The sequence below is a fragment of the Hyla sarda genome, chromosome 11, assembly GCF_029499605.1.
Source record: "Hyla sarda isolate aHylSar1 chromosome 11, aHylSar1.hap1, whole genome shotgun sequence".
Classification (NCBI taxonomy): Eukaryota; Metazoa; Chordata; class Amphibia; order Anura; family Hylidae; genus Hyla; species Hyla sarda.
The window spans coordinates 12,296,293-12,311,647 of record NC_079199.1 but is presented as its reverse complement, the minus strand read 5'-3'; the positions used below and the strand labels follow the sequence as shown (position 1 = coordinate 12,311,647).

At 40.6% G+C, this 15,355-nt stretch overlaps 1 protein-coding gene across 5 annotated transcripts in view; it reads left to right on the top strand.

Moving 5' to 3' along the window:
* The window catches only part of TRAF3 (TNF receptor associated factor 3), a 128,181-nt gene that overhangs the window by 70,487 nt on the left and 42,339 nt on the right, over nucleotides 1-15,355 (top strand). The window contains exon 1 of one of the 5 annotated variants that reach the window (XM_056545486.1): nucleotides 3,490-3,605. The exons of the other annotated variants lie outside the window; for them this stretch is intronic. The gene's annotated coding sequence lies outside the window, so the exon portion shown is untranslated. Of the gene's footprint in view, nucleotides 1-3,489; nucleotides 3,606-15,355 lie in introns of those variants that run through there. 5 annotated transcript variants of the gene reach the window in all.

The window sequence follows — 15,355 nt, the reverse complement described above, 5'->3', positions numbered from 1 at the left end:
ACTTACAGCAAGCCAAGCTCCTGATAAGTGTAAATGAATAACTTAAACCTTTAAAAAAAAAAGAAAGGGTAAATTTATATATTATTTGTTGATTTTTATTCCCCACCGGCTGTGCAGGAAAAAAGAAAGTGATGTAATGTCTTGGCCAATAGTCAAGAGCACAGATTATACTTGTTCATAATAGACGGGGGAAGCAAAGGCAAGAGAGGGGGCAGCGTGCCCGCTGTATTATAGCGTTCACAATAGGTGTGCAAATTGCCGCAGTATTTGGTTGTGGGGGTGGGGGCCCGATACAGAAGGCACAGCGTGCACCCGCCGCCATTGGATGGTTCCCGTGTTGTCAGGGCGATGTAATAAAGGTATAATTTGTTATAATTAATGCATAAAAGCGGAGTACAGCGCCCCCCAGAGATTTTCCTATAAAGCTTCCAGATTTAGAACAACTTTAGGACTGCATTCCCTTACCTGTGGGTCTCCAGCTTATGTGCAACTACAACTTCCATCATGCCAAGGGCCCCTCACATAACGTCCTCTGCTGGAAGCACAACACTACAACTCCTATCATGCCCCCGGGTAGGAAGTAGCATGATATCAGTGTTTCCCAACCAGTGTACTTCCGAACCAGTGTGCTTCCTACTGTTGCAAAACTACAACTCCCAGCATGCCCGGACAGCCGTTGGCTGTCCGGGCATGCTGGGAGTTGTAGTTTTGCAACAGCTGGAGGCACACTAGTTGGGAAACACTGCTATGTATATAAAATTCCCAGCGTATAGCGTCCTCTGCTGGTCACTGGCTGCTCTCCAGATATAGGGGGGCTACTTATTGACTTTTTATCCGACTTGTTATCCGACTTTTTGCTTTCCGGTTATTGCAAAACTACAACTGACATCATGCTACTTCCTACCCCCAGGGCATGATAGGAGTTGTAGTATTGCAACAGCTAGAGAGCAAAGAGTTGGGAAACACCGTCTTATGTGATAAAGGGGCCCATAGAATGATGTGAGTTGTAGTTTTGCAACCATTGGAGTGTTGTAGTCTAGGGAACACCCTTGGCGTGAGGGGGAAACTCTTTCCATGATGGGAGTTGTAGTTTTAAAACAAAATAGAGATCTTCAGATTTAGGAATACTGGTGTATGTTGCACTTGTTGCTATTTTCTAGTGGTAAACTGTATGTTAGGGGGAGTGGGGGGGGGTAGATGACTTTCGGGTTCGGATGGTAGGTTGGGGATGCCGACTGTTCTGCTGATTGGGGTTGAGCAGCTATGGTGGCACATATAGTCCCTGTGATCTGTATATAGTATTATCTATCATTGTTTCCCAACCAGGGTGCCTCCAGCTGTTGCAAATCTACAACTCCTAGCATGCCCGGACAGCCTGAGCCAGTCTGATCCATATGGAGGTGCAGCAGAGCCCTATATAATTTTATGGGTGTGGTATTAAAGGGGTAATGCAAAGGAAACAATTAAATAAATTATATTTAAAAATCTTAATCCTTCCAGTACTTATCAGCTGATGCCAGAAAGAACAGATTTGTAAATTACTTCTACTTAAAAATGTTAATCCTTCCTGTACTACTGTATTCTTCAGAGGAAGTTGTGTAGTTCTATTCTGTCTGACCACAGTGCTCTCTGCTAAAAACCTGAACAGGAACAACGTGTGTAAACGTTGTCACCTACGGCGAGAATTTTCTTGGCGAGCAATTGCTTTCTTTTCCCTTTATTTAAAGGGGTACTCCACTGGTGCCGGAAAGTGAAACAGATTTGTAAATTACTTCTATTTACAAATCTTGATCCTTCCAGTACTTATCAACTGCTGTATGCTCCACAGGAAGTTCTTTTCTTTTTGAATTTCTTTTCTGTCTGACCACAGTGCTCTCTGCTGACACCTCTGTCCGTGTCAGGAACTGTCCAGAGCAGGAGAGGTTTGCTATGGGGATTTGCTCCTACTCTGGACAGTTCCTGACATGGACAGAGGTGTCAACAGAGAGCACTGTGGTCAGACTGGAAAGAACTACACGACTTCCTCTGAAGAACACAGCAGCTGATAAGTACTGGAAGGATTAACATTTTTAAGTAGAAGTCATTTACAAATCTGTTCTTTCTGGCATCAGTTGACTTGAAAACATTTTTAAGGAGTACCGCTTTAAGGTGTTGTATAACTCAACGCTTTTAAGGAGCTATGATAATAAGTCTTTACCCCCCAAATACTAATCCTCTAATGCAAGGCTCAACAAATCCTAGGCGCCAGGTTGTCAGAATTTCATCCTGGCGCCTAGGTTTATGTCCGCCCTTTCCATTAACCCCTTCCTGACTCATGTCCTATATTTACGTCATGGGTCGGGTGAGGGAGTAAGTCAAAGAAATGGAAAAAAGAAAGAAATTTATTAATAATAAAAATGGACAAAAAAAAAATAAAATAAAATAGAAATATATATATATATATATATATATATATATATATATATGTCCCCAACCTTTTTATCAGCGCCATAAACACAAAAAAATTTCAAATACCAAAATTGATGGAACTGAAAAATAGCGCTGGACATTTAAAAATAAATAAATAAAAAATCCTACTCCTAGATTTGCCACAAATTTATCAAGCCCTGTTCTAATGTACAAGGGTGAACAGTCTTGCCATAAAAATCCTGGCACAGCCCCAGTCGATCCAACCCGCCGCCTATAACCGAATGTATCCGTGTGATAGAATTTATTCTTCGAAATTTTTTCTACTTCTCTGTTCAGCTGTGCTTCTCTTGGCCACTAGGGGAGCTCTTCTATTGGCTTAAAATTTCATGATTTTCTTTTTTATTTATTTATTTATTTATTTATTTTATTTCCAGCAAAGCAACAGATTTGTTTGAGTTCATTAAGATACAAATAAAAGTTGTCGAGTAGGAGGAAGCGTGTCCCAGAGCAAGCGGGATTCTGCCTTTCTAGCCAGCATCAGATCTGCTATATTTGCATTGCAAAGGCTTTATATTGCTGTTTTCCATCCAGTTTGCTTTCGACTATTGAAAAACTACAACTCCCAGCATGCCCGGACAGCCGTTGGCTGTCCGGGCATGTTGGGAGTTGTAGTTTTGCAACAGCTGGAGGCACACTGGTTGGGAAATACTGCTATTTTGATATAATTCCCAGAGTATAGCGTCCTCTGCTGGTCACACAGTGTGACTGCTCCTGGCTGCTCTCCAAGTAGGGGGCTACTGGGCCAATCCCTCACTGTAAATAGGTTTATTATTTTGCAAATTTGAAAAGAAATGAAGGATTTCACTTTCAGTTTGATACAGAAAAAAAAATCGCTTTAGTCATTTATTATTACACATTAAACTCTTAAAAACTTTCCGCAGAGGAAGTTGTGTCTTATATGGACCGAGAAGAAAAGAGTCTGCAATCTTCCGTACAGGTAATCCCCTAGACATGACATATAGTAACACAGCTGGGTGAGGAAGAGGACGGCAGTGCAGCACAGTGCAGGGCGCATGGAGGCCGGGGAGGACTGACAGCAAAAAGGCTTCTCTCCTGGATGGAGATGGAGGGGGGCATGGTGGACAGAGGATGGGGAGCACGGGGACCGAAATAATGGTTACTATATTCTGTATGTGGTGAGTAGGAGGAAGTAATGGGTGTTGCATGGTGCCTGAGTATCATCTATCTATCTCATATCTATCTATCTCATATCTATCTATCTCATATCTATCTATCTCATATCTATCTATCTCATATCTATCTATCTCATATCTATCTATCTATCTCATATCTATCTATCTCATATCTATCTATCTATCTCATATCTATCTATCTATCTCATATCTATCTATCTCATATCTATCTCTTATCTATCTATCTCATATCTATCTATCTCATATCTATCTATCTCTTATCTATCTATCTCTTATCTATCTATCTCTTATCTATCTATCTCTTATCTATCTATCTCTTATCTATCTATCTCTTATCTATCTATCTCTTATCTATCTATCTCTTATCTATCTATCTCTTATCTATCTATCTCTTATCTATCTATCTCTTATCTATCTATCTCATATATATGTCTGTATGTGTCTATCTCAGCTATTTCAACTACTCGCCCATGTCAGTATCTCTAAATGCTGTCAGTGATTTAGAACAGCAGCAGAATAGTAAGTGCAGCTCTGGAGTATAATACAGGATATAACTCTGGATCAGTACAGGATAAATAATGTAATGTATGTACACAGTGACCTCACCAGCAGAATAGTGAGTACAGCTCTGGAGTATAATACAGGATATAACTCAGGATCAGTACAGGATAAGTAATGTAATGTATGTACACAGTGATCTCACCAGCAGAATAGTGAGTACAGCTCTGGAGTATAATACAGGATATAACTCAGGATCAGTACAGGATAAGTAATGTATGTACAGTGACCTCACCAGCAGAATAGTGAGTACAGCTCTGGAGAATAATACAGGATATAACTCAGGATCAGTACAGGATAAGTAATGTAATGTATGTACAGTGACCTCACCAGCAGAATAGTGAGTACAGCTCTGGGGTATAATACAGGATATAACTCAGGATCAGTACAGGATAAGTAATGTAATGTATGTACACAGTGACCCCACCAGCAGAATAGTGATTACAGCTCTGGAGTATAATACAGGATATAACTCAGGATCAGTACAGGATAAGTAATGTAATGTATGTACACAGTGACCTCACCAGCAGAATAGTGAGTGCAGCTCTGGAGTATAATACAGGATATAACTCAGGATCAGTACAGGATCAGTAATTATGTATGTACACAGTGACCTCACCAGCAGAATAGTAAGTGCAGCTCTGGAATATAATACAGTATGTTACTCAGTAGCAGTGCATTGACTCTGATTTGAACATTCTTGGAATAGACTCAGCCGGTTGACTCCTCCAAGGAATTCACTACAATTGGTGGAGAAGTATTTTATGTGGCTGTAATCAGGTTCTTTCATTGTCTCTGCTTTTTATGGTATTTTTGTTTTAGTGTGACCTTTATTACTCCATGTAATCGGTTCACATGGGGAATTCCGAGTGACCTTATATCCCAGTACAGACCAGAAATTTGGGTTGTCATAGGGCCCGTGTCCCTGTATAGCAGTGGTCTTCAAACTGTGGACCTCCAGCTGTTACAAAACTAGAACTCCCAGCATGCTTTGTGAAGCAGGGCCTTAAAATATATACTAGCTGAGTACCCGGCGTTGCCCGGTTTTTCCTTCCTAATCCTTGTTGGGGAGGAAAATCAACAGAGGGGGAAGTTTTTGACTTCATATCCCGTCCTCCTATATTGTTGTCATATCCCAACAGCATATCCCGTCCTCGTATGCCAACCTCATATCCCGTCATCAAATCTCAACCTCATATCCTGACCTATCCTGTCCTCCTATCTCGACCTCCAATCCCGACCGGCTTTGTGGGACTGGGCGTGATGTGCAAGCTAGACCGATGCACAAAAAGGGTAGATAATAAAAGGGTTGGGGCTTAAAATGTGGGCGTGTCTTTGTGAGATGGGGTGTGGCTTGCAACCCAGATTGCACATTCACCAGGAGATGCAGAGTGAAGCTTGTGGAGTAAGGTACTGGAAGTCCCATATACTTGCATATCCCATCTTTTATATAAGGGTGTAGGTAAGGGTTAATTTAACTATCATATATTTTTATTTTACATATGAGTAATATGTGCACCAGGTATTGAAATATCTCCAGCCGTACGGAAGTTATGTGGGAACATACATTTCCGATTGATTTGCATGGGACTTTAAACAAAAACCCCGACCCTCACAAATGGGGGTAGTTAAGGGTTAAATTAACTATCCTATATTTTAAGTGGACTTATCAGTAACATGTGACCAAGTATTATCAAAATATCTCCAGCCGTTTGGAAGTTATGCAGTAACCTATATTTCCCAAAGACCTGTATGGGACTTTATACATAAACCCCACCCCTGGCAAATGGGGGTGAGTAAGGGTTAAATCCCCTATCCTATGTTTGTTGATGACATATAAGTAACATGTGGCCAAGTTTCATGTTAATATCTTTAGCCGTTTGGACGTGATGCTGGAACATACACACATACACATATATACACACATACATATACACACATACACATACATACACACACACACACACACATACACACACATATATAAACACATACATACACACACACACATATACATACATATACATACATACACACATACATACACACACACATATACATACACACACATATACATACACACACACATATACATACATACACACACACATATACATACATACACACACACACACACACATACATACATATACATACATACACACATACATACACACACACATATACATACACACACACATATACATACATACACACACACATATACATACATACACACACACACATATACATACATATACATACATACACACATACATACACACACACATATACATACATACACACACACATATACATACATACACACACACATATACATACATACACACACACACACACATATACATACATACACACACATACATACATATACATACATACACACATACATACACACACACATATACATACACACACACATATACATACATACACACACACATATATACATATACATACACACATACATACATACATATAAATACACACACACATATACATACATACACACACACATATATACATATACATACATACACACATACATACACATACATACACACAAATTGAGTTTTATAAATATATATATTTCTTTTTTTAAATTATAATTCTTAATATATATATTTTTTTCCCCCTCTCTTCTCACCTCGAGCCTTAAAACTCATTATATCCGTTTTCAATGTGTTAAAGAGCGATAGATTTCCATGAGGACGCCCTCGAATGCCGCTCTCAATTAAAGGCGAGTGCGAAATTAGTGTCTGAGGAGGACGACGGCTTTTAACCTATTTTTTTACCCTTCTTTGTATCTGGCACCGGCAGAAGGATTCATGTCTCTAGTTTATTATCTAAGAAAATTATCTTCCCTGGGTACAAGTAGGGGCCACAAAATTAGGCTAAATTCACATCTGCATTTGGCATCTGTTCAGAATAGAACAGTGTTTCACAACTTTATATATTTTTTTTATATATATAGCTCTTCCAGTAAAATTTTAACTGTGAGGCACATAGACATTGCCTCCAGCCTTATATGCAGCTTGCCCCCGCCAAATGTTGGATTCCTCTGTAGGTAGTAAAGCTCCCCCATTGGATGTAGGATTCTCCTATAGCAAGTAATGCTCCCTCCCCTTGGATATAGTATTCCCCTGTAGGTAGTACCGCTCCCCCCTTGGATCTAGTATTCCCCTGTAGGTAGTACCGCTCCCCCCTTGGATGTAGTATTCCTCTATAGGTAGTACTGCTCCCCCCTTGGATGTAGTATTCCCCTGTAGGTAGTACCGCTCCCCCCTTGGATGTAGTATTCCCCTGTAGGTAGTACCACTCCCCCCCTTGGATGTAGGATTCCCCTGTAGGTAGTACCGCTCCCCCCCTTGGATGTAGTATTCCCCTGTAGGTAGTACCGCTCCCCCCTTGGATGTAGTATTCCCCTGTAGGTAGTACCGCTCCCCCCCTTGGATGTAGTATTCCCCTGTAGGTAGTACCGCTCCCCCCCTTGGATGTAGTATTCCCCTGTAGGTAGTACCGCTCCCCCCTTGAATGTAGTATTCCCCTGTAGGTAGTACCTCTCCCCCCTTGGATGTAGGATATCCCTGTAGGTAGTACCGCTCCCCCCTTGGATGTAGGATTCCCCTGTAGGTAGTCCCTCTCCCCCCTTGGATGTAGGATTCCCCTGATGGTAGTACCGCTCCCCCCTTGGATGTAGGATTCCCCTGTAGGTAGTACTGCTCCCCCCCTTGGATGTAGGATTCCTCTGTAGGTAGTACCTCTCTCCCCTTGGATGTAGGATTCCCCTGTAGGTAGTACCGCTCCCCCCTTGGATGTAGGATTCCCCTGATGGTAGTACCTCTCTCCCCTTGGATGTAGGATTCCCCTGTAGGTAGTACCTCTCTCCCCTTGGATGTAGGATTCCCCTGTAGGTAGTACCGCTCCCCCCCTCCCCCCTTGGATGTAGGCTTCCCCTGTAGGTAGTACCGCTCCCCCCTTGGATGTAGGATTCCCCTGTAGGTAGTACCGCTCCCCCCCTCCCCCCCCCCTTGGATGTAGGATTCCCTGTAGGTAGTACCGCTCCCCCCCCCTCCCCCCCTTGGATGTAGGATTCCCCTGTAGGTAGTACCGCTCCCCCCCCTCCCCCCCTTGGATGTAGGATTCCCCTGTAGGTAGTCCCTCTCCCCCCTTGGATGTAGGATTCCCCTGTAGGTAGTACCGCTCCCCCCCCTCCCCCCTTGGATGTAGGATTCCCCTGTAGGTAGTACCGCTCCCCCCTTGGATGTAGGATTCCCCTGTAGGTAGTACCGCTCCCCCCCCTCCCCCCCCCCCCCTTGGATGTAGGATTCCCCTGATGGTAGTACCTCTCTCCCCTTGGATGTAGGATTCCCCTGTAGGTAGTACCTCTCTCCCCTTGGATGTAGGATTCCCCTGTAGGTAGTACCGCTCCCCCCCCTCCCCCCTTGGATGTAGGCTTCCCCTGTAGGTAGTACCGCTCCCCCCTTGGATGTAGGATTCCCCTGTAGGTAGTACCGCTCCCCCCCTCCCCCCCCCCTTGGATGTAGGATTCCCTGTAGGTAGTACCGCTCCCCCCCCTCCCCCCCTTGGATGTAGGATTCCCCTGTAGGTAGTACCGCTCCCCCCCCCCTCCCCCCCTTGGATGTAGGATTCCCCTGTAGGTAGTCCCCTCTCCCCCCTTGGATGTAGGATTCCCCTGTAGGTAGTACCGCTCCCCCACCTCCCCCCTTGGATGTAGGATTCCCCTGTAGGTAGTCCCTCTCCCCCCTTGGATGTAGGATTCCCCTGTAGGTAGTACTGCTCCCCCCCCCTCCCCCCTTGGATGTAGGATTCCCCTGTAGGTAGTCCCTCTCCCCCCTCCCCCCTTGGATGTAGGATTCCCCTGTAGGTAGTAACCGCTCCCCCCTCCCCCCCTTGGATGTAGGATTCCCCTGTAGGTAGTACTGCTCCCCCCTCCTCCTCCCCCCTTGGATGTAGGATTCCCCTGTAGGTAGTACCGCTCCCCCCCCCCTCCCCCCTTGGATGTAGGATTCCCCTGTAGGTAGTCCCTCACCCCCCTTGGATGTAGGATTCCCCTGTAGGTAGTCCCTCTCCCCCCTTGGATGTAGGATTCCCCTGTAGGTCGTACCGCTCCCACTACAGCAGGAGGAGAAAAACACAGAACTCAGCACTATTCCAGTGAAATGCGCCATGTGGTAACCTCTGCTCTGCTACATCCCTGTGTTTGTGTATAATCCCTGTGTTTGTGTATAATCCCTGTGTTTGTGTATAACTATTTACAACATTCTGATTTGTAGAATGCCCTTAGTTTCCTCGTATAAGTTCTCACAATTTCTAGTGTCCTGAAAAATGTCATAAAGTAACTATAAGATCATGTGTTGTTCTAAGTAGATAAACTACAAAGCCCAGCCTGTCATAAAGGGTAAACATTCATATAGTGGTTATGTAGGAAACACAGGGCCTGGTGGGTGATCACAAGACAAAACCTGCCTGACAACTGGGCGGGGATGAAACGACTGATTCCAACCAGATTGACAGCAGCTTTGGTTGGAAATGGAGGAAATTGTGGAGCATGATGCGCGAACCATAATGTGCCGCTCCATGCTAACTCTATGGATGTTACCAAAGACATGATAAATGTTTCTTGCTGGAGTACCCCTTTATATTTTTTGTGTATGTTAACATTTTCACAGCAGCATTGGGTGCATCTAGACACTTGGGTTGTTTTTTTGTTTGTTCTTTTACTTTTCGTGCTTACAGGAAAGTTATCAGAGCTCTATACTGCCATGAACCTTGAGAATTTGCTCACAGTAAACCAGCGTCCAGAACATGGGATTCCCCTCACTGAACATGAGAGGCGGCTCGTCTCCTGATCTCTGCACAGAGAACATAGTTCTGCTGGATATGTTACTGAACTTGTTTAGAATTTATACAAAGAATGACTGTGCAAGACTAATTGTTCTGTACATACATTATAATACATCCTGTAATATACTCCAGAGCTGTACTCACTATTCTGCTGGTGAGGTCACTGTGTATATACATTACATTACTTATCCTGTACTGATCCTGAGTTATATCCTGTATTATACTCCAGAGCTGTACTCACTATTCTGCTGGTGAGGTCACTGTGTATATACATTACATTACTTATCCTGTACTGATCCTGAGTTATATCCTGTATTATACTCCTGAGCTGTACTCACTATTCTGCTGGTGGGGTCACTGTGTACATACATTACATTACTTATCCTGTACTGATCCTGAGTTATATCCTGTATTATACTCCAGAGCTGTACTCACTATTCTGCTGGTGAGGTCACTGTGTATATACATTACATTACTTATCCTGTACTGATCCTGAGTTATATCCTGTATTATACTCCAGAGCTGTACTCACTATTCTGCTGGTGAGGTCACTGTGTTCATACATTACATTACTTATCCTGTACTGATCCTGAGTTATATCCTGTATTATACTCCAGAGCTGTACTCACTATTCTGCTGGTGAGGTCACTGTGTACATACTTTACTTGTCCTGTACTGATCCTGAGTTATATCCTGTATTATACTCCAGAGCTGTACTCACTATTCTGCTGGTGAGGTCACTGTGTACATACATTACATTACTTATCCTGTACTGATCCTGAGTTATATCCTGTATCTAGAGCTGCTTTACCTTTGTATAGTGGGGTTCTTTTTTAGTACAGATGCTCAGCAGAGACAGCAGGATATAAGGGTCAGTAAAAGAGCATCCAGTGGAACCGTAATGGAAACAGTAATTCATTCCAGAGGGGGCGGGTAATGTGACATTACTTTGATATGTTATGTTCTCTCTTTGAATATTATGTAATGTGAAAGTGGAAAAAGAATGATAGACATGGAAGAAGTTTTACCTAAAACAAAAGATACAAAAAAGGTTAATAGCTATATATAGCTACTTTATATGGAACAATATTATAGTAGTTATATTTGTGTATATAGTGGACAGTATTATAGTAGTTATATTCTTGTATATAGGAGGCAGTATTATAGTAGTTATATTCTTGTATATAGGAGCAGTATTATAGTAGTTATATTCTTGTATATAGGAGGCAGTATTATAGTAGTTATATTCTTGTATATAGGAGCAGTATTATTGTAGTTATATTCTTGTATATAGGAGCAGTATTATAATAGTTATATTCTTGTATATAGGAGGCAGTATTATAGTAGTTATATTCTTGTATATAGGAAGCAGTATTATAGTAGTGATATTCTTGTATATAGGAGCAGTATTATAGTAGTTATATTCTTGTATATAGGAGCAGTATTATAGTGGTTATATTCTTGTACATAGGAGCAGTATTATAGTAGTTATATTCTTGTACATAGGAGCAGTATTATAGTAGTTATATTCTTGTACATAGGAGCAGTATTATAGTAGTTATATTCTTGTATATAGGAGGCAGTATTATAGTAGTTATATTCTTGTATATAGGAGCAGTATTATAGTAGTTATATTCCTGTATATAGGAGCAGTATTATAGTAGTTATATTCTTGTATATAGGAGCAGTATTATAGTAGTTATATTCTTGTATATAGGAGCAGTATTATATTAGTTATATTCTTGTATATAGGAGCAGTATTATAGTAGTTATATTCTTGTATATAGGAGCAGTATTATAGTAGTTATATTCTTGTATATAGGAGCAGTATTATAGTAGTTATATTGTATATAGGAGCAGTATTATAGTAGTTATATTCTTGTATATAGGAGCAGTATTATAGTAGTTATATTCTTGTATATAGGAGCAGTATTATAGTAGTTATATTCTTGTACATAGGAGCAGTATTATAGTAGTTATATTCTTGTATATAGGAGCAGTATTATAGTAGTTATATTCTTGTATATAGGAGCAGTATTATAGTAGTTATATTATTGTACATAGCAGTATTATAGAAGTTATATTCTTGTATATAGGAGCAGTATTGTAGTTATATTCTTGTATATAGGAGCAGTATTATAGTAGTTATATTCTTGTATATAGGAGCAGTAATATAGTAGTTATATTCTTGTATATAGGAGCAGTATTATAGTAGTTATATTCTTGTATATAGGAGCAGTATTATAGTAGTTTTATTATTTTACATAGGTGGCAATATTAGAGTATTTTGTTTTGTACATAGGTGACAGTATTATAGTTGTTTTATTATTGTATATGTGGCAGTATTATAGTAGTTTTATTATTGTACATAGGTGGCAGTATTATAGTAGTTATATTCTTGTATATAGGAGGCAGTATGATAGTGGTTATATTCTTGTATATAGGAGCAGTATTATAGTGGTTATATTCTTATATATAGGAGCAGTATTATAGTAGTTATATTCTTGTACACAGGAACAGTATTATACTAGTTATATTCTTGTATATAGGAGCAGTATTATAGTTGTTATATTCTTGTATATAGGTGCAGTATTATAGTAGTTATATTCTTGTATATAGGAGGCAGTATTATAGTAGTTATATTCTTGTATATAGGTGGCAGTATTATAGTAGTTATATTCTTGTATATAGTAGGCAGTATTATAGTAGTTATATTCTTGTATATAGGAGCAGTATTATAGTAGTTATATTCTAGTATATAGGAAGCAGTATTATAGTAGTGATATTCTTGTATATAGGAGCAGTATTATAGTAGTGATATTCTTGTATATAGGAGCAGTATTATAGTAGTTATATTCTTGTATATAGGAGCAGTATTATAGTAGTTATATTCTTGTATATAGGAGCAGTATTATAGTAGTTATATTCTTGTACATAGGAGCAGTATTATAGTGGTTATATTCTTGTACATAGGAGCAGTATTATAGTAGTTATATTCTTGTACATAGGAGCAGTATTATAGTAGTTATATTCTTGTATATAGGAGGCAGTATTATAGTAGTTATATTCTTGTATATAGGAGGAAGCATTATAGTAGTTATCTTCTTGTATATAGGAGGCAGTATTATAGTACTTATATTCTTGTATATAGGAGCAGTATTATAGTAGTTATATAACTACTATAATACTGCTCCTATATACAAGAATATAACTACTATAATACTGCTCCTATATACAAGAATATAAGTGTAAAGTGTATATAAGTTATAAAATGTAAAGACCACACTCGCCCACTGTAATAGCTTGTGGATCGTTGATTTATTCAGAATGTAAAATACAATTCCATCAGGTGGAGGATGTGGAGGGGAGAAGAAGCCAAACGGACTAGTTTCGCGCCGGCCGGCGCCTTCTCTGACTGGGCTACCAGTCCAGTATTATAGTAGTCATATTCTTGTATATAGGAGGCAGTATTATAGTAGTTTTATTATTGTACATAGGTGGCAGTATTATAGTAGTTTTATTATTTTACATGCTCTGGAGGACCGTCACCCACAGTATTTTAGTGATAATTTCTATATACTATCAGTCTTTTCTCTATAGGCCCCAACCAGTTTATATAGTCACACTCTATGGACATGTTCGCACGTGTTTGCTGGTTTTTATGTTCCTTCCCTCCAGGTATTGCTCGGTGTTTTTGCTCTGTGCCTTCCTGAAATGAGTCCTGTTTGGGGTTTACCATGCGTTGCCATTCATGTAAATGTTTGTTTTACTTTTGAATTTCCCCGTCAGACTTTATTGTTTCGTTGTTTTGCAATGACGAGCATTTCCACCGTGAGAACATAGAAAAGGACAGATAGGTTTTTTTTTTTGGTCCACATTAATTGATTTCCATCAGTGATTGAGAACATTATTGTGCCTGTCCTTGCTCGCAGTTGTAGGTTTGTTTCAGTGTATCACTGTAGGTTAATACTAGCAGCTTGGAGGGAGAGAGATTTGTGCTGCTGTTGTGTTAAGCTCATAGGATCTCCACCATTGTATCCCAACCAGGGTGCCTCCAGCTGTTGCAAAACTCCAACACCCAGCATGCCCGGACAGCCTTTGGCTGTCTGGGCATGCTGGGAGTTGGGGTTTTGCAACAACTGGAGGCACCCTAGTTGGGAGACACTGGTCTAGATATGTGATTCTATATGATTTTCAAGTTCCCTGGAAAGAAGAGTTCTGCACAGGGATGGGACAAACCAGAACAGGGCCCCCTCTCTCCAAGGGCCCCATAGCAACCGCATGGTCCGACTCTATGGTACGCACATTTTCTGGTATTCCTTGTTTTTCAATTTCTATCCCTCTATCTCATACTGGCCAAAGCTTAAAATGCCCAATTTGGGTCAACGAAGACCCATATCTGTCAGATGTGGAACAAGTCCAATGGAGAGGAGATAAACGCATCTCTCGGCGCAGTTACTGGTAAAGTTTTGGTCTATGGGTAAATGCTAAAAGAAGCATCCATCTTCTCCTCATTGGACCTGTTGAATATCTGATCGCTTTTACCGTTCATGGATCGGGCATACGGTTCAGATGGGGGCGGCTCACAGCACAGAACCCTGAGGAGGGCATTCTATGTCTTTACACCCCACAGCAAAGGAGAGCGGCACATGACTGCCCTCTGTGTGTTGTTTGTATATGCATTGATGGCACATAGCTGGCAATGCCCCAAAAATGGCTAATTTTGGGTTTACATACACTTTGCCTCTTTTGTAGGCATGCTGGATTGTTCTGCCAAAATCAGGACTATTGGCAAATGTTCTATCTATATATCTCTTATCTATTTATCTATCTCATATCTATCTCTCTCATATCTATCCATCTCATATCTATCACCTATATATCTATGTTATATCTACAGTGGGGATCAAAAGTTTGGGCACCCCAGGTAAAAAATGTGTATTAATGTGCATAAAGAAGCCAAGGAAAGATGGAAAAATCTCCAAAAGGCATCAAATTACAGATTAGACATTCTTATAATATGTCAACAAAAGTTAAATTTTATTTCCATCATTTACACTTTCAAAATAACAAAAAACAAAAAAAAGGCTTCTGCAATAGTTTGGGCACCCTGCAGAATTTATAGCATGCACTGCCCCCTTTGCAAAGCTGAGACCTGCCAGTGTCATGGATTGTTCTCAATCATCATCTGGGAAGACCAGGTGATGTCAATCTCAAAGGTTTTAAATGCCCAGACTCATCTGACCTTGCCCCAACAATCAGTACCATGGGTTCTTCTAAGCAGT